General features: G+C 41.5%; 1 non-coding gene across 1 annotated transcript; it reads left to right on the plus strand.

Annotated features, from left to right (window-relative positions):
* Positions 1–17,137: 17,137 nt before the first annotated feature.
* LOC136210258 (small nucleolar RNA R71) lies at positions 17,138–17,244 on the plus strand. The gene has a single exon (XR_010677965.1). It is a non-coding gene; the product is annotated as a small nucleolar RNA R71 (small nucleolar RNA).
* Positions 17,245–21,000: the final 3,756 nt, after the last annotated feature.

Raw genomic sequence — 21,000 nt, forward strand, 5'->3', positions numbered from 1 at the left:
TAAATACCGCTAACCATCTCATGAATAAAAGGTAAAAAGCGGAATCACTTACCGGGACCTCCTCCTGACCAAAGACTGCCGCGACAGCCTCCCTCGAAAATACGTCTGCCACCGGATCCACCTCCATCGCTACCGTTGGGGCATCCCTCGCGCTCAACAGAGTCGATAGGTAGGGATCACGGCCCCCGGCATGAACCCACACCTCTCTACCGAAAAACCGACGGGTCAAGTCCTGACGGATGACCGACAGGGGCATGGTCCGCACCGCGAACATGGAAACGGGAATCTCGCCCGGTGTCCAGTGTGCGTCACTAACCCCGGTGATGCCTCGGTCCCCCAAATACCATGCCCGCACGCAGGGGCCGGTGAGCACGCACTGCTGCTCCTGGATCACAGATACATACATGTAATCGGGACCGAAGTCGAGGTCGTCCCACTTGAACTTAATCTAAAAAAAAAAACACAAAGAGAAAGTCAGAACGGTTCAAACAAGAATCTAGCACGACTAGACGACATCTACCTGTCCCAGGGTCCGCGAGTCAATCCAATCTAGGAGTCGCGCCACCGTCCGTCTCCTCTCAGCGCCTAGGTCAAAATCTCTCCATCGGGTCATGAGGGGGAGCCTCGGTACTCGTGGCTGAGGCCGAGACTGACTGGGAAGAATCCGCCTCTCATACGCCCAAACCTGCGGTAAAAACAAAGATTATAAGTGTGAAAAGCACGAAGAAGATAAAATGGGCGAGTCAGGGGCGCATCACGTACCAGCAGGGCAAAGGTTTAACCACCGAAGTCCTTGCGCTTCCGGCAAGTCAGATCCTAAAATTTATATAGAAAGGCTAGACCTGCCCCCGCCCAATCATAGGAAGCCGCCGTATCCAAATCACTGAGTGCCTGAATAAGACCCGCGTGTACCTTTCCGCCCTTGGTGCGGAAAATCGTCTCGCTCAGAGTATACACTAAGAAACTACGAACTGCCAAGTCAGTATCGTCCGTCTCGCAAAAATCCCGGCGACTCAAAAGGCTCGCAGTAGAAACAAACTTCACCGGAGTAGATCTGGCGCCTGGACAAACTCCCAGCCCAATCAAAGCAGCAAGCCTAGCGAGGTCAACCCGCGGTCGCATCAGGTCAAAATGAAAGGGAACTGGAGTACTGCTCCCCCGTAGCCCCGTCAACAAAGAGAAATCTCTGGGCGAGATGGTCATCTCCCCAAAGGAAAGATGGAAGGTATGGGTCGAGTCAACCCACCACTCGCATAAGGCACGTAGGCCAAAACGATCACACACCCCGTTGGTGCGGGGCAGCGCTGAAATAAAGGGCTCGAAGCCCAACTCGCGCACACGGGCTCTCGCCGCGGCGCCTAGCCTAGCATACCACGAATGAATCTCGGCTGTAGTCCCGGAAATCTGGATGAACTAGAAAGAACAAGACAGGAAAATTTAAATATGATTCCTAAAGCGTACGATTGATGAAAACGCATTAAGACTAGGTATTCTTTCATTATCTAACCTAGAGACATCTGGTCAATTAGGGCCAACTTTCTATAAAAGTCTCTCCTTTAGGGTCGCTCATGTAAGGTTTAGTTAATTCTTTAGTCCACTCTCGTCCGCATTGACAAGGAGCATAGGTTAAGTTTACCATTCACGTGCATTAGTTAAGTTTTTACTATTCACATTTTTTTGCTATTCACGTGCACTATTCACGTTTTTTTACTATTCATGTGCATTAGTTAAGTTTTCACTATTCACGTTTTTTACTATTCACGTGCACTAGTTAAGTTTTCATTATTCACGTTTTTTACTATTCACATTCACTATTCACGTTTTTTTACTATTCACGTGCACTATTCACGTTTTTACTATTCACGTGCATTAGTTAAGTTTTACTATTCACATGCATTAGTTAAGTTTTCATTATTCACGTGCATTAGTTAAGTTGTCACTATTCACGTTTTTACTATTCACGTGCACTATTCACGTTTTACTATTCACGTTATTTTTACTGTTAGCATGCAGGAATTCGCAGGGTTACTACTCACATGCATATAACGCGCGTTCGTACACAGAAACAAACAAGTGTTACTTGTAAGTGAAGAAATTCATGTTTTCTAGCTAAAGTCCTCTAAGGCAATCTAAAAGTTAGCATGCAAATCATGTTCGGATAGGAATACTAAAGCCTAGCATTTGAATCAAACAAAAGTGAGAAATCACTTACCTCGTTGCAGCGTGTCCGGCTCAGATGCGTCTCAGGGTCGTGGAAAGGGTCCACTCTATCCAGGTTCACGTAAACCTCATCCATGCCTCTCGTGCCATCGCATTCATCCAAATCCATCCCGAGGATAATCCAAATCAAAGTCTAGAGAGAGAAAGAAGAGAGAGAAGGTGTGGGGTTGAAATGAAACTCCACCATCTTATATAGGAAGAGGGAATGGCATTCCCGTAAATAGTGAAAAAAGTACGATGTGACATAAAGGTAAAAAGTAAATAATTAATTACCAGGTGCACAGACCTCTGATTTGCAGTCCGTTTCAGCCTGCATTTCTCCCAGACAGCAACCAATACTGTCAAGATATGAACTCCAGACAACAGCCAATCTTTACAGAACAGTGACACCAGTCAAAATACAGACAACAGTCAACAGAAAAATAATCATTAGTCTATATCATTCCAGACCAAAACACGTTCCCATTAAACCTCCGAGACACTAGCTCCAGACAATGGTGTTTTAAAAGAATTCAGAATCGTTAGAAAGAACTTTTCTGCCCTTCAGCCATCTTACCTACGGTTCGCGACCGAGGTAGCTTTTTAGCCATCTTACCAACGGTTCACGACCGAGGTAGCTTTTTAGCCATCTTACCTACGGTTCACGACCGAGGTAGCTCTTTAGCCATCTTACCTACGGTTCACGACCGAGGTAGCTTTTTAGCCATCTTACCTAGGGTTCACGACCGAGGTAGCTTTTTAGCCATCTTACCTACGGTTCACGACCGAGGTAGCTTTTTAGCCATCTTACCTACGGTTCACGACCGAGGTAGCTTTTTAGCCATCTTACCTACGGTTCACGACCGAGGTAGCTCTTTCGCCATCTTACCTACGGTTCACGACCGAGGTAGCTTTTTAGCCATCTTACCTACGGTTCACGACCGAGGTAGCTTTTTAGCCATCTTACCTACGGTTCACGACCGAGGTAGCTTTTTAGCCATCTTACCTACGGTCCACGACCGAGGTTGCTTTTTAGCCATCTTACCTACGGTCCACGACCGAGGTTGCTTTTGAGCCATTCTTACCCATAGTCAACGTACGCTAGATTCCGAGAGAAAAACATCCACCGAGGCCGATTCAGAGGCAATGCTGGAAAGAATCGACAAACAACACCGGAGCGCGCAGCGCGAAGGTCAGGTATTCTCCCTCCTACTCTTTACGTGTCTTTTACTTTTTATATGTTTTACATTGCATGTGTGCGTTAGCAAAAAAACGTTTTCAAAACACACACATCACTGTCAAAATAGCAAAGTAGGGGCAACTGTAGACACCGAGTCGGAGGACCTGTGACGAAAACCTGAAAACAAGACGGTGGAAGCGATTGATTCCGGAAGTTTCGAAAAAAAAATAATAAAATAAATAAGTTACGGTGGGTCGCTGTTGTTGATTGGATGGCTCGCGAATGCTTAGCGGTATGGTGCGAGTACTTAGCGGCGGCCGGCGCGCGTTCGACGACAGTCGGACACCCGCTCGACGATGCAAAGCGCGCGCTCGACGCCCGTCGGACGCACGCATCCAACCAGGAATAGCACGCGCTCGACGTCCGAGCAATGCACGAGCTTGGCAGTGCGAGGCGCGCGCTCGTTGGCCACGGGGCGTGTGCGCCTGGCAGCGCGGAACACACGTTCGACGTTCACGACGCGTGGACGTCCGAAGGCGCGGAACGTGAGCTCGACAGCCGCAGGGGGCGTGCACGCCCGGCGGCGCGAGACGCGCCCCGACGGCCGTTGGGCGAGCGCCCAACCGCGTCGGGCGGACGCCCAACGGCAGTTGGGCGTGCACGCCCAACCTCGCGTTGGGCGCTCGCCCAACGCTGTTGGGCGATCGCCCAACAATTGTTGGGCGGCCGCCCAACAATGTTGGGCGGTAGCCCAACGCAAGGTTGGGCGGCCGCCCAACATGCTTTGGGCGGCCGCCCAACCCCCTTGGGCGACACCCGATTTTACTCGGGCGTCGCCCATTTGTCCGGGGACCCGTTTGCCTATAAAAGGCACGGATCCCCATGCAAAAAAAGAAGAAAAAAGGAGGAGAATTTTTGGAGCTTTCTCACTCTAAACATTTTTAGAGAGAGAAAGTCAATTTTTTGGAGAAAATATATTTTTCCCAAAAAAATCCAAATTTTTCCAAAGTTAAATTTTTACTAAAAAACACAAAAAACCGGAAAATCACGACTCGTGGAATCAATGGGCTTCGACTGTCAGATACCGAATTTAAGATATTATCCGAGGACTAGACTCTTTTATTTTATTTAATTTATTTCCTTCTTCTATTTATTTTTAGGTTATAGTTTTTATTTATTTAGTTATTCATTTATTTTAACACGTTTTATTTAATTTTGCGTATTTATTTAATTTTCGTCTCGTGTTGAATAAAATTTGGTTTTGTGTTAAAATAAAAAACCTCGTTTTGATATCCCAATACGAACCGTGATCCGATAAAAAGGTAGTTCGGGTATTAAAAACGTTGTAATTATAAGTTTTAACTAAAAAAATTTCGAAATAATGTTTTAAAATAAAAACGTCGTTTTAGGAACTTCCGTTATTGACTATGATCCATTTTTGGTAGTTCGGAAATCCAAAATGATTGAATTAGATTTAATTTAAAGCTTTTGAATAAATTTGGAAATAATTGGAGTGCTGCTGTAATTTGCCATTTCTGTCACTAATTGCTGTTTACCGACGGATTTTCCGTCGGTAAATCTGTTGGAATGTAAAAAATGCTGTTTTAGTCCCTCTTTCTCAACTTTTAAGTTTTTGATCCTTGGTATACATATATATATAGTTATGTAATATATACTTTTAAACTATTTTTTTAGATATTTGGTACCTATAGTTATTTAGAATGTCTATACATTATTTTTCATTAATTTGATCTATTATAAGTATATGTACATATATATTTCCTTTTTCATTCATTTGAGTTATATTGGATTTTATTTTAAATGTTATTTACTTGAGCATTTTGGAGGTAATTAGTAAATATTAGTGGATAAATATATATTATTTTTGACATTTAAAATTACATTAGTTATGTATATATATAGTTTTGGGATATTTGGGCTATATTAGTTATTATTAAATAAAACTATTTTGGTGAAAAATGTTATTTTCTTATATAGGAGTTTTATTTACTATTTTCACATGTTTAAAGTATAAATGTATTATATTTAGTATTTTCATATATGTATTATATAGTCTCTTTTCATTAACTTTTATTTCATGTTTCCTTTTTTGGATTAAAATGTATATATATATGCTTATATTATTTTCTTTATTCTTTTGGGCCATTTAGGGGTCCATGTTTCAAATGGGCTTTATTTGGGAGTGAATTTTGGTTTAAATATGTTTATTATTGTAATTATGACAAGTAGAGAATCCATTAAGGAAAAGGAGAAAATAAATCACAAAAAGAGTTTTCCATTTAATTATTTAAACTAATGAATTTTTAGAGGTTTCTAATGTAAATAAATAGAGTTTTCTTGACATTTCAAATCATTTCTCAAAACACCACGTTTTAAAACCTTAGTCCGTTCCAACGACAGATTAAGCGAACATTATAATTAAAATCGTTTTCTTTGTGAATAATAGAGTTTTGAATCGTTTTCTTAAAGGATTTGTACAAAATAAAATTGACTTGTATGTTTAAACCACGTTTTCTTATTAAAGGTTTTTTATCTCAACGTTTTCAAACACTCGAGTCGTTCCAACGGCGATACGGGTGAACTTCATCAAACGGGGTTTTAAAGCGCACCTAAATCGTTCCAACGGCGATTAAGGTGTGAACCATGTAAATAAACTCGTTTTGGGGAAATAAGTTAGCGTAAGATTAACTCGCAAACACGACATGTAAATCACATTGTAAATAAACCACTTCTTCCTTCCTCCCCTCTCTTTTATATTGAACTGATGTAAATGGGTGATTCTTTACTAAAGTGGCTTTTCAATAATATATGCTCAAAACGGTTTCCAAAATGAGAAAGAAAAGGTTTCAAATGAATTTTAAACTTAAAGAAGTGTACGATTAGTCCATTATCGCCTAACATGCTGAGTAGGAGGCCGGTGGTTCATAACCGGGCGATGTCGGGGTGCCTAGTAGCCTTTCTCCGGAAAGGAGCTAGCCTTCTCGGCTCGTACCTAAGTTTCCCGAACCCACACCGGTCTCCCGCAAGGGATCGGTGTTCATTTTCCCATTCGTGGGTGGCGACTCTTCCATATCTCCGAGCTCCGGTCCTGCCGAGCAGCTTGATTCCATGATTGGTTGCTTTCGGCGCTAATCACCGCTTACGTCGCCAAGAGGTGTCCACCCCCCGGTCCGCCCGGGAGATTAGGCCGCGGCACCTCGTCTAACAACAATATGGATGCCAAGTAATATCTCAAGTTCTGCAAGCTGTTCGCAAAGTGATCATGTCGGGTTTCACACCTTTCAGTTATAACTTGGGCAAAAGCACAAGTGAATACGCCATAGTCATTTGAACCACTTAGTTGTTATGGACAACTAGGAACTCTGCTCCAAGTTATGTCTCGTTTCACTTGTGCCTCCGGCCAATGACCATTCTTTTCCATAACTCTTCTAATGACATCCAGACGTAAACTTAAAAAAATTTCTAGTGATTCCTCGCTGCAATTTGACACCAGGCTGTCATATATGTATAAATGCATTTCCTGCAGCATAAGAACCCCTAGGAACTAGTGCTCATTTTTATAGTTTATCGGCATAAGTACCATCTCAACTTCACTCCACGTCCAGATGAATTGTGCAATCTCTTCCCCTCCTCTATGCTTATCTTCAATTTCAGCTATTCGAGCTTCTTCATCGTCTTTCTCCTCACCGTCTTCTCTCCTTTTTTCCTCTCCTCTCCTCACCTTCATCTTTCTTCTTATTACCTTCTTCTTTCTTATTCTCATCGCCACCTTTCTTAGCATCACCTCCTTATTTCTTATAATCACCTCCTTCTTCATCATCTTTCTTCTCTTCATCACCTTTCTTCGCATCCCTATATTTCTCATCCTCTTCTTCATCATCATCTTTATTCGCATCCCCATCTTTCTCCTCCTTTTCTTCCTCATCCTCTTCTTCATCATCTTTATTCGCATCCCCATCGTTAATTGCATTATCTTTCTCCGCATATTGGAGTTCACCCTTTAGGCTCTTAACATCAGCCTCTGCCGATGATAATCGACTCCCAAATGCTGTCAGTTGGTCACCTAAGCTTAAAAATTGCTCACTGCACCACTCTTGGTGGAAGGTCATTATGTGATTAACCCTTTCCATGATTTCATCCACAAGTCCCTTTTGTCTCCTGAATGGACTCTAGCAAGTGTACTAGATACAAGTAATAAAGTGATAAGTCAAGTATCGTATCCACAGGGATTGAGGACCAAAGTTTATAAGAAATACTTTGTAGAATAGGGTGTTCGTGGTGTGTGTATTCTTTAAATTGAGAGATGTTGTTTAAACAGTAACAAAGTCAATGATTTGGTTGATTAAAAGAAGTACTTAATGACGGTAAAAGGCAGAACAGGTTAAGCACAGCGGAACAGGTTACTTTCAGTCTCTAAACACCCTATTTATTCATAAATGACGTAAAGTGAAGTCAAGGTCTCTGCTTTAATGCTCACTTAAGTCAACTCTTATGTGTTCTTAAGATTCTAAGACGTACTACAACCTCAAGCGTCCCTAAAATTGGTTCTTTCTTGCATTACGATCGAAACAGCATTTCTATTAAGAAAACCCTTGATACAACCTCCTGACATCTCTGTTTCGGGGTTGAATGCTCGACAAATAGTTCCGTGAAAATGAAAGCAGTTTCCTATCATGCATCTAACACTAACATACATACCTTAAGCAATGGAGTTAAAGATTCATCAAGCACAACATAATATATCACCATTCATTCATAAATAAGATAATAGAAGACTTACATAACCGGCCCTAACTGGCCAAACCCATTCAAAATGACTACTCACTCATAGTGTAGAGTGAACAACCTGAGTTAATTCCACAAACCTCCATTGATGGAGTCATCTTCCTTAGAGAGCTTTTTCCTCTCCCAAAGAAGCCAAAATTCTTGTTTTATGATTATCCGAAGTCAAAAAGGTACTGCTCTCCTTCCCTCCACTATGTCTATATAAAGGAAGAAATACGAGCCGTACCATAAAATATTACAAAAGATTGTTTTTCTACAGCTAAGTTACTAGGAAATGATTAATTCTAATTTGACCCTTGAACACTCAAGGGGGTGATCCATCTTGTCATCATGTTGCTTTTCTGCCTTTTCTACGCCTGCTGTCACTGCCACGCCGCTCCTGCCACTTGTCCAGTCGCCATCCGTCATCAGGTACGCATCGGAGATCCACTAGATCAAAAGTTGCTCTACTCCTCAAGGTTCGTTGCAAAACAGGCTATGTGGTAGCCCTTTTGACTTAATCAATACAAATCTGCATAAAACACTTATAAGTTCTTTTATTTAGGAATATTTCGCCTAAATCACACACAAATTGTTATTAACATGCTGTTTAATTGCAGTCATATTCATGGCTAACAAATACCCCCAAATAAAATCCTTACTTGTCCTCAAGTAAACAAAAAGACAATAACAACATCACAAGGGATTAGGTATGAATAATGGAAGAATATTTATAGAACAAAGATGAACAGGCGAAACAGATTTAGAAAAATGATTCAAACAGAAAGAATTTACGATAGAAAACTGTTTGAGCAAATCATGATTGCCAGTGAGGTTTTTTTTTTGCTAGAGTTAAAATTTTTTATCCCTTTCTTATGAAGTTCCTCAAAGCTTCAAATTGAACCTCAGTCATCATTTAAACCACCTGCATTGCTCCAAGCCTCACTAAGTTTAGGAGGATTCACTCACTCTCCAATGGCTTTTGTTGCCATAAGGGAAGGGATCATCACTCCTCAGCTCAATACAATCATCGTTAGGTTATGACATTGCTTATTGGCCCTATCTCGATGGATCAAAAGTTTCCCGAACATAGTCTGAAGGTCTTACACACAGGTTGTAACGTTAAGCTAAGGCCAGGGTATGGAAATGAATGGCTATTTGAGTGTAAGAATTATGTCCACATGCCAAGCGATTCAACTTAATTACATTTTAAACATTTAGTGAACTTGTTTCACTTTATTACTCTGCACAGTTTGTTTTACAACATTGGCCAAACTAATCTTCAAGCACACAAGAGGCAACCAATTCAAACATTTCATTTCAGGCTCAAGATATGAACATATGTTCTGAGCATACAACAAAACTTCACTCAATCATCATTCCTCAGATGTCATCATTTCAACAAATTTATTTTTATCCACTCAGAATTTCTTAAAATTGTAATTTTCCTTAACTCACGCAGCTTGTTCTGAGGCATGAGACAAATTCAAGGTATTTTGGGATTTCAGTGAAGGGAATTGGTTCCATTACGTAGTGTTTAAGAAAGAATAGGCTAAGGCTCAAGTTGGATATCCTAAAAATGTGGGTGCAAAGCACGGGTAGGCTTTTTGTGGAGTGAATTTGGGATCTAAATGCCTTTTTCCTCCTATGTTCTTCCACAATTTTACCATTTTGACTAGGCAACCAAAGCAATACCTACCTAAGGACAATATGCACTAGCCCTCTCATGAAGAAACAATGCATTTTCATGCTAATGTAGGCTCAAGTTCTCACATTTTAGGGCTTTTGCATTGGAGCAGGATATTCTTTAAGTGAAGATTGATTTAAAACTTAAAAAAATTTAGAACTTCTCGATTTGGGAGTTCAAATAATTACACAAAGCTATTACCTCAAATCGCAATCACAAAAGCACAAACAGCTAGGAATTAGACAAGAGAATGAGATAATTACAAGAAAACAAATAACGGACAATTTGCTTAAAGCGGACATCGAGATTTATTAGAGGGTAATTTGTTAAACATATCATTCTATAACAACAGCATGTTTCATCTTTTTATCATGTTATGCACAAAAATTTTGCAGTTTGCATGCATCCCACCCCCAAAGAAAAACCAACATTGTCCCCAATGTTACACTAAAAACGGGAGAAAAAGAATCATAACATGATCGCATTGGAGTGTAACAATAAATGCAAAGAAGGGTTATAAGTGTTACCGGATGCTTGGATAGCGAGAAGTGTGAAGGTTTAGACAAGAGGGGAATGAGAGGACTCAACCTCTCGATCCTTAGCAGGAGCAGTACCATCCCCTTTCGAGGAGGTAGCGACATGTGTTTCAGGGGCAGCAGATTTCACTCTTACCGGACTTTTGATCGAAGTACCCGAAGGACTTTCCCGCCCATGCTCTTCTACATAGAGGTGCTTCAGCATATCCACCCCTCCTTGCAGAATAGCAGTTTTATGCTCAAGGGCATGGATCTGGTCTCGGTTAGCTACATTTTGCGCAAACAGGGCATTGAACTTACAGACAATATCATCATTGGTGAGCTTTGCACATTTCATGTATAAGGCAAGGTCTTTTTCGTGCTCAACTTGCTCGGACTCAGAGGAGACAGAGACAGTAGGTTCACTCTTCCTTTTTCGGCTTTCGAATCTCCTTGCTTCAACAAAGTCTGCCATCCAGACCCACTTACCATTCACCAGTTTCCCAAAACACATGCTCTGTAAACTCCTTAAATCAATCTGGTCAGGGTGGTTCACAACAGTGAGCCGGGTGCGGTCCTCTGGCTTAAAGACTCCAATCTCAACTGCAATCCGAGTCACGATACTCCCACAACAGATGATCGAGGAATTCTTCTTTCCAAAGTTGGCAATGTACTCCCCAAACCAATAGCCTAGATTCATTCTGGGCCCAGTTGTCATACTCCACAGAGCAGTAAGGTCGGCATGGGGAATAGTGGCCTGGTTTTCGCGGGCAAAGATGGTTCCAGAGACCAATTTATGTAGGTAACGGATGGCATAGTCATCAATATTCGACGCCTTGGAAACACTACCGTCATACCTCGGCTGGTTCGAAATAGATTGCTAGAGAGCTTGTGGGTCAAACACATCAGGGGTTTGAGTGAACGCCTCCTTGTAACTTTCTGACTCTAGGTCATCGTCATCCGTGGCACCCAATAAACTGTTAAACATGTTCAATGAAGGCCGCTGGGTGTGAGTCATTAGCCTGAAACTAAACTTTCCTTCCTCGTCTGGGTCTGTGATCTCAGGATGGTGCTTAAACATAGCCAGGAATTCCAACGTGAGTTCTTTGTAGGCCGGCTCTGTCATTTCAAAGAAACAGCCGAAATGGCCTGCCTCCATGAGTTTTCGCACACGCACGTCAAGTTTGAGCTTCTTCAAGGTCTCCCAGCAAACTGTTCTCACATGCCCGAATTTAAGTTGAGCAAGTTCCTCATAGTATGTCTGCACTGCTGCATCTTTGAACTGAGACAGCTTTTTCACCAATTTTTCGTCCGGAATGAAAGCAAATGTGCTTGTTCCCGTCATTTTGCCCTTAGCTTTTTCTTTCTTCGTTGATCCTTCGATTTTTACTTGCTTGCCCGATCCACGAGTTCTCATCCTGTGCTCCAGTCTAAATAGGGTTTCCCAATGATAAAGAGCACAGAGCATGTGGTGAACCGTGAAACAAAAGTGTAAAAATAATGCAAGTCGAACGAGGGGCCGTATTTTTGGTCGGTCTCCTTAAGTAGGGAGAGGAAATGAAACGTCCTGTTGCCAACCCGCCTTTATGAGAGCGGTCCAAAGGACGCCACCTGGAGAAGTGGTTGGCAAAAGGCACGTTACTCCATAGAGACCCTAGGGCGACGAACGGTCACGCTTCAAAGTTTGAATTTATGACTCCCCTATCCGTTGGATTTTATCAAGGAAAGGAGAGCATGTGAAAGAAGTACCTAGTGACCTATGATGAGACATTTTACTTTTTCAGACTTTTAGTTCGCCTCCCAGTTTCCAAGGACAGTCTGTCCATGGAAAGGTAAATCAACTCCTTATTTGAACAGGTAAAAACGTAAAACTTAACCCTTGTGGAAAGGTGTAAGTTTTACATCTTTGCTTGCGCCGGAGATACTCATTACGGACCAATGCACGACACAAAATGGATCTAAACTACCTTTAACAAAATTTTAACAAAATTTGAAATGCAAACTAATTTAAATGCAAAGTTACTTGTGCTACAATTGGTGTTTGTAGCGAACACCCTGTTTGTGCTTCTACTGGCGTGGGGGGTCTTGGAAGTGAAATGTATCGATCTTCCTTGTGTGATCATTCTCTAGATAGGGTTTCAGTCTTTGCCCATTCACCTTAAAAGGTTCCTGACCCTCCTTGCCAATTTCAACTGCACCATGACCAAACACCTTGTTCACCAGATAAGGTCCTGTCCATCTTGATTTTAGCTTCCTAGGAAACAACCTGAGTCTTGACTTTTACAAGAGAACTCTTTGTCCTTCGTGAAACGTCTTTATCTGGATTTTTCTATCGTGCCACATCTTGGTCTTGTCTTTGTAATTCACCGCATTCTCATACGAAAACAGCCTGAACTCCTCCATGTCACAGAGTTGAAGTCTTCGTTGGTCTCCCACAGCCTGTTGCTCAAAATTTAAGAAGGTTAATGCCCAAAAGGCCCTGTGTTCCATTTCAACCGGCAAGTGACAAGACTTGCCGTACAGCAATCTAAATGGAGACATTCCGATTGGTGTTTTATAAGCCGTCCTATATGCCCAAAGAGCATCGTCAAGCTTGTTTCCCAGTCTCGCCTAGAACTGCTAACCATTTTTTCTAAAATTCTTTTGATTTCACGATTGGAAATCTCCACCTGTCCACTTGTTTGTGGATGGTAAGGTGTGGCAATTCTGTGAGAGACTCCAAGCTTGCCCATCAGCTTCTCAAATTTGGCATTGCAAAAGTGGGTTCCTTGATCACTAATGATCGCTCGTGGGACACCGAATCGGGCAAACAACCTTTTTAGGAATTTTACAACCACACGGGCGTCATTGGTGGGACTAGCCATTGCTTCAACCCACTTGCTCACATAATCAACAGCTAATAAGATATATTTATGCCCAAAAGATGTAGGGAATGGTCCCATAAAATCTATGCCCCATATATCAAAAATTTCACAAACAACTATGTTATTGAGGGGCATGGCATTTCTAGCTGAGATATTGCCTATTCGTTGGCACTCATTGCAAGTGTGAACGAACAGATTGGCATCTTTAAAAAGTGTTGGCCAAAAAAAACCTGATTGAAGTACTTTTGCTGCAGTTCTACTAGCGCTATGGTGTCCTCTAGCTTCTCGGTCATGATAATGGCTTAGAACAGCCTGTCCCTCTTGAGATATACATCTTCGAATAATTTGGTCGGCACACAACCTGAAAAGATAGGGTTCCTCCCAAAAATAATATTTAGTTTCAGCATAGAACTTCCTCCTTTGATTAGTGGACAAGTTGTGAGGTTTAAGTGAACTGGCTAGATAATTGGCAATGTTAGCAAACCATGGAGCAGGCTGTGCAATATAGAGACGTTCATCTGGAAAACTCTCCAAAATCTCAGTTTGTTCTTGGTTGCTTTGGTGAGGAATTCTTGACAAATGATCAGCTGCTACATTTTCCGTTCCCTTCTTATCCTTAATTTCGAGATCGAATTCTTGAAGTAAAAGCAACCACCGTATCAGCCTTGGTTTTGCATCCTTCTTGGCGAACAAGTAGCGTAGTGCAGCATGGTCTGTGTGAACAATAACTTTTGACAGCACCAAGTAGGGGTGAAATTTGTCGAAAGCATACACAACTGCGAGGAGCTCCTTCTCCGTCGTGGTGTAATTTTGCTGGGTCTCGGTTAGTGTTTTGCTTGCATAATAGATAGGTCTGAATTTCTTCTCAACCCTTTGCCCGAGAACAGCTCCCACACACGTATCGCTTGCATCACACATCATCTCAAAAGGCTGTTCCCAGTCGGGTCCTGCCAGTATAGGCGAGTTGATCAGCTTGCCTTTCAACAGTTCGAAAGCCTTTAGACAACTTGCATCAAAAGAAAATTCCGCATCCTTATGAAGTAATGCTGACAAGGGCAGCGCAATCTTTGAAAAATCTTTGATAAACCGGCGGTAAAACCCTGCGTGCCCCAGAAAACTTCGCACATCTTTTACATTGGTCGGAACAGCCAGCTTTTCTATCACTTCCACTTTAGCCTTATCCACTTTCATCCCCTTTTCTGAAATTTTATGCCCGAGAACAACTCCACCTGTAACCATGAAGTGGCATTTCTCCCAATTCAAGACCAAGTGGGTCTCTTTGCATCTCACAAGCACGGCCTCGAGGTTGTTTAGACAGCTCTAAAAAGAGTTTCCATAAACAGAGAAGTCGTCCATGGATATTTCTACAGTTCGCTCCACCATATCATAAAATATAGACATCATGCATCTTTGAAACGTGGCTGGAGCGTTGCACAGTCCGAACGGCATGCACCTGTAGGCATAGGTCCCGTATGGACATGTGAACATTGTCTTTTCCTGATCCTCACAGTGAATTGCAATCTGATTGTACCCCGAGTAACCATCAAGGAAACAATAGAATGCATACCCCGCTAACCGTTCTAACATCTGGTCAATGAAGGGCAAAGGAAAGTGATCCTTCCTTGTGGCTTCGTTGAGCTTTCGGTAATCCACACAAACTCGCCATCCTATTATGGTTCTTGTAGGGACCAACTCGTCTTTCTCGTTGAGCACCACGGTTGTTCCTCCCTTCTTTGGTACAACGTGAACAGGGCTGGTCCACACACTATCAGAAATTGGGTAAATAATACCGGCATCCAACAGCTTGATCACCTCCTTTCGCACAACCTCCTTCATGTGGGGGTTCAATCTGCAATGTGGCTGGATAGATGGCTTGTGCTCCTTCTCCATCAAGATTCTGTGGACACAGACTGCTGGACTGATACCTTTGATATCATCAATTTTCCATGCGATTGCATCCTTGTTCCTTCGCAGAACTTCCATGAGTTGAGTTTTTTGATCTAGAGTTAACTTTAAGGATATAATAACTAGACTCCCACTGGGTGGTTCCAGGAAAGCATACTCGAGGTGTGAAGGCAATGGTTTCAATTCTGGTTTAGATAATGGCACAGTTGGTATTTCCGGTGGTTCTTGATGAGTGGGAACAGTAGGGTCGAAAGGAGGCGTAGGTAAGTTGGATTCAATGGAACAGCCTATTCCTTCACATAAGTTCACTTCTTCTCCCAATAGAGTCTCCAGAGTGTCCTGTTCCTGCAAAGTAGAAAGACTTTGAAACTCATCTAAGAAACATCATGTGTCATCATTATTGTTAGCTCGTCTCATTGCCTCGTTCATTTTGAAAATGACTTCCTCCCCATTAATCCTCAAGAATAGTTGTCCCTCTCCCACGTCTATCAATGCTCTACCCGTGGCTAAAAATGGTCGACCTAGGATAATAGGATCATGCAGGTCTTCATCTATGTCCATTATGATAAAATTAACAGGCAATATGAATTTTCCTACTTTGACCAACACATCCTCCACCACTCCCCTAGGGTAACATACTGATCGATCGGCCAATTGAATAGACATTCTGGTAGGTTGCGGCTCTCCTAATCCTAGTTTAGCATATACAGAATATGGCATTAGGTTTATGCTAGCTCCTAGGTCACATAGTGCATTTTCAATATTTAACCTTCCAATTGAACAAGGGATAGAAAAACTCCCTGGATCTTTTAGCTTTTTCGATAGTTGCTGCTTGTTTTGGTGTATTGAAGAACAATCTCTGTTGAGTTGGATCATTGATATGTTCTCCAGCTTCTTTTTGTTTGACAGGAGATCTTTCAAGAACTTCGCATACGACGGCATCTGTGCCAGTGCTTCTACGAACAGAATGTTGATGTGCAATTTCCTTAAGGTGTCCAACACCTTAGAATCCTGTTCTTCTAGCTTTTTGTTGATCAACCGCGTTGGATATGGCACAGGCGGAACATAAGGCGGAGGTGGCTTGTAAATCCTTCCGCTTTCCTCCTGATCCTGCTCACTGGTAGCTTTTGTCTTCCTGGTTTCTTCTCGACTAGGAACAGCTTGTTCCTACTCTCCTTCAGTTCCTTCGGATGTTTCTGCGCATTCAGCATTTTCATCAGTAGATATAATGGGTTGAGTTTGCTTACCATATCTCAGGGTGATTGCCATGACATTGCCCTTTGGGTTTGGCTCTGTGTTGCTTGGCATTATTCCCTTCCCTTTTGACGTAGATGCAGCTAATTGATGGACTTGTGTTTCCAGATTTTTAATTGATGCTTGTGTCTGTTTCATGAACTGCATCATCATCGTCTTCATATCTGGCTCTATATCTTCCTTTGGTGGAACAGGTTGTTTATAATGCTGCTGAGGTTGCCTCTGGTAGTGTCCTCCTTGTTGTTGTTGATATCTTGGTTGTTCCTGCTGGTTGGGCTGGCATGTCCATCCGAAATTCGGATGATTTCTTGTGGCAGGGTTATATGTGTTAGAATATGGGTTCGGTGGATTCCTCTGATTATACCCTGCATAATCACATTCTGCCTGTGCACCCTTCCCCTGCTTAACTCCGGGACAGTTGATGCTGAAATGAAGGCCTCCATAAAAATCACAAATGTCATTGAATGGTGGTTCGTTGTGGATCGAGGACACATTTATCTTGCCGAGCTGTCTGGCAAGCTGTTCTACCTGGCTTGTCAATTTTGACACAACATCTTCATTTCCCGCTCTTTTTCCTTCACTTCTGGTGGAGTGCCAGTTATAACTTGTGCTTACTACTCTCTCAATAAGGTCGTACAAGGCTTGTGGTTCCAGATCTTCGGGGTTTCCATTGGCCATGGACTCGATCTGGATCTTATAAATGTTGGTTACCCCATTGTAAAAGTTCTGCATTTGCATCCACATAGGGATGCCATGATTGGGGACTCTCCTTAGTAATTCTTTGTACCTTTCCCATGCCTCGGCTAAGGATTCATCCTCTTCTTGCGCGAAATGGGAAACCTCGTTTCTGAGCTTAATGGCTTGCCTTGGTGGGAAATATTTCATTAAGAAAGCGCTGGCCATTTCTTCCCAAGTAGTAATCGTTCCTGGTTGCAAGTTTTTCAACCAATTCTTCGCTTTATCTCCTAGAGAAAAAGGAAACAGCTTTAGTCGGATTATGTCGTCAGCAATGCCTCTGTTTGATCTGAAAGTGTTGCACAACGTGATAAATTCAAGGATATGCCCATTTGGATCTTCCGACTGGTATCCATTGAACTGTACGGCTGCCTGCAACATTTGTATCATAGATGCTTTCACCTCGAACATGTTGTTCCCTTCGTTGGGCAGCACAATGCATGATGAATGTCCTTCCGTGGTTGGTCTTGAATAATCTCTGATTCGCATGACATGAGGGTTGTTATTCTCTCCATCTTCTTCCTGGTTTGGTTGAACTGGTTGTTCGGGTGGTACCCTTCCAGCCATTCTTCTCTCTCTTTTTCGTTCTCTTTGTCTTACACGTCGAGCTCCCACTCTGTTTCGTCTACACGTTCTCTCCAATTCGAGATCGATAGGAAAAACAGGAGGTCCAGCTCTGCGCATAAACCGATAAAGATTCCTTCTGGCTGCACTATTTAGCAAACAGATTAAAAACACCTTGTTTCACAGAAAAGTTCGTATAAACTTTGTTGCTTTCAATCCTCGGCAACGGCGCCAAAAACTTGTTGTCTCCTGAATGGACTCTAGCAAGTGTACTAGATACAAGTAATAAAGTGATAAGTCAAGTATCGTATCCACAGGGATTGAGGACCAAAGTTTATAAGAAATACTTTGTAGAACAGGGTGTTCAGGTGTGTGTATTCTTTAAATTGAGAGATGTTGTTTAAACAGTAACAAAGTCAATGATTTGGTTGATTAAAAGAAGTACTTAATGACGGTAAAAGGTAGAACAGGTTAAGCACAGAGGAACAGGTTACTTTCAGTCTCTAAACACCCTATTTATTCATGAATGACGTAAAGTGAAGTCAAGGTCTCTGCTTTAATGCTCACTTAAGTCAACTCTTGTGTGTTCTTAAGATTCTAAGATGTACTACAACCTCAAGCGTCCCTAAAGTTGGTTCTTTCTTGCATTACGATCGAAACAACATTTCTATTAAGAAAACCCTTGATACAACCTCCTGACATCTCTGTTTTGGGGTTGAATGCTCGACAAATAGTTCCGTGAAGATGAAAGCAGTTTCCTATCATGCATCTAACACTAACATACATGCCTTAAGCAATGGAGTTAAAGATTCATCAAGCACAACATAATATATCACCATTCATTCATAAATAAGATAATAGAAGACTTACATAACCGGCCCTAACTGGCCAAACCCATTCAAAATGACTACTCACTCATAGTGTAGAGTGAACAGCCCGAGTTAATTCCACAAACCTCCATTGATGGAGTCATCTTCCTTAGAGAGCTTTTTCCTCTCCTAAAGAAGCCAAAATTCTTGTTTTACGATTATCCGAAGTAAAAAAGGTACTGCTCTCCTTCCCTCCACTATGTCTATATAAAGGAAGAAATACGAGCCGTACCACAAAATATTACAAAAGATTGTTTTTCTACAGCTAAGTTACTAGGAAATGATTAATTCTAATTTGACCCTTGAACACTCAAGGGGGTGATCCATCTTGTCATCATGTTGCTTTTCTGCCTTTCCTACGCCTGCTGTCACTGCCACGCCGCTCCTGCCACTTGTCCAGTCGCCATCCGTCATCAGGTACGCAGCGGAGATTCGCTGGATCAAAAGTTGCTCTACTCCTCAAGGTTCGTTGCAAAACAGGCTGTGTGGTAGCCCTTTTGACTTAATCAATACAAATCTGCATAGAACACTTATAAGTTCTTTTATTTAGGAATATTTCACCTAAATCACACACAAATTGTTATTAACATGCTGTTTAATTGCAGTCATATTCATGCCTAACAGTCCCCTTCTCCTATCCACTCTTGGACGGATGACAAACTGGTTATCATCATCTGCTTCTTCCTCGTCCACCTCAACTTCTTTTGTTCCCTTTTCATCTTCTTCATTTTCTTCCTCTTCACCATCTTCTCTTTCTTCATCTTCATTATCTTCATTATATTCCTCTGCCTCGTCCTCATCATCATCTTTTGCTTCCTCCTTCAAGTGGTCCATAAGATGTTTAAACCAACCACATTGATTCTCTCCATCTTCTGGTTCAATGGTTGTATGTTCAGGAGGATTAGCTTCCTATAAAACAATTCCCGAATGTAATAATTGAAAATGCTTTCCAAATATAGCAACTCGTACAACTTGTTCACTTACCTCAAATAATGTCTGTATTTTAGACAATTGCGTGGTCTTTAACTGTGTCTATCAAAGCACGCGGGGAATGGTAGATTCACATTCGAGTCTTGTATAAAAGATATTAGTTTCTTTCCATATCTCACAAATCCAAACCTGCCATCAAGCAACAAGTATACATAAATATTCTATACACTATAACAAGTACACATAAAGCAGACAAGTATACAAAAATTTCATACCTGGAATGCATGAGTAAAACTATACAGTTGATATGGAATCCGGCATTTCACCTTTTCCCCCTCAACCATATCCTGAAAACTTCTCTTATCTAAAGTCGACTTCAAAGTCTTCAAGCTCTCATTAAAAGCCACCACACCCCATGGATACTTGTGGAATAGCTCTGGAAACTCAGCAAGGGTCATAATGTAAGCACATACTTTTCATGGGGGCTTGTGTTCCAAAATGTTGCCATGTATGAAATACAACATTGCCATTAAAACTGCATCACCATCGTCTTGCTTGGCCCAATCCGTTCCCATGAACTTCCCATATATGTCTTTGTGTTTTACATTAGCTTGCCTACCAAAAAACTTCTCCTTAAATCCTCTATTAGTCTTCATCTTCTTCATCCCTTTCATTATTGCTTTTGTGCTTCCAAAAGGCAATCCTGTAATTATCCCAAACTCCTTTACAGTGTATCTCATCTCCACTCCCCTGATATTGAAACACATCTCCTTATCACATGTTTCAACTAGACTAATATGTCTAGTTAACAACATGTGGATAAACAACCCGGATAGAGATGGAAAATCTCGTTTGAAATAAGCTCCAAAACAGCATGCCCTAAACAATTCTAATTGTTTGGTGGTCAAATTTTCTCTGATAACTTCACGCACGGGCATGTTAAACCTGTTAGATACTTGCACAGATGAATTTAGGGGAAATGGGTACTTGAACTTTATATCGGTCTTTCTCCTTTTGTTTTGTTGTGATACCCTTTGATCATGCTGCAAATAAGACAAATAATCAGGCAACTACAGAGAACATAATAGAAAATATACGTAAAATAATAGAATATATTGTTTGTCATACCTGTCGTATTTTCAAAAAATGTGACAGGCGATAGAGTATCTAGTCTATCGTACCTGTCGTATTTTCAAAAAATACGACAGATGACAGAGTATATAGTCTGTCGTACCTGTCGTATTTTCAAAAAATACAACAGGCAACAATGTATATTGTATGTCGTACCTGTTGTATTTTCAAAAAATACGACAGACGATAGAATATATTGTCTGACGTACCTGTCATATTTTTTTTAAAATAAGACAAGCGACAGAGTATATAGTCTGTCGTACTTGTCATATTTAAAAAAAACGCGACAGATAGCAGAAATTCCTATAATGTAATATACATGCAACTATCTACTAGTGTAGTTCCTAACTTATAGAAATGAATATGCAGAAACTCCTATAAT

The sequence above is a fragment of the Euphorbia lathyris genome, chromosome 10 (assembly GCF_963576675.1).
Source record: "Euphorbia lathyris chromosome 10, ddEupLath1.1, whole genome shotgun sequence".
NCBI lineage: Eukaryota > Viridiplantae > Streptophyta > Magnoliopsida > Malpighiales > Euphorbiaceae > Euphorbia > Euphorbia lathyris.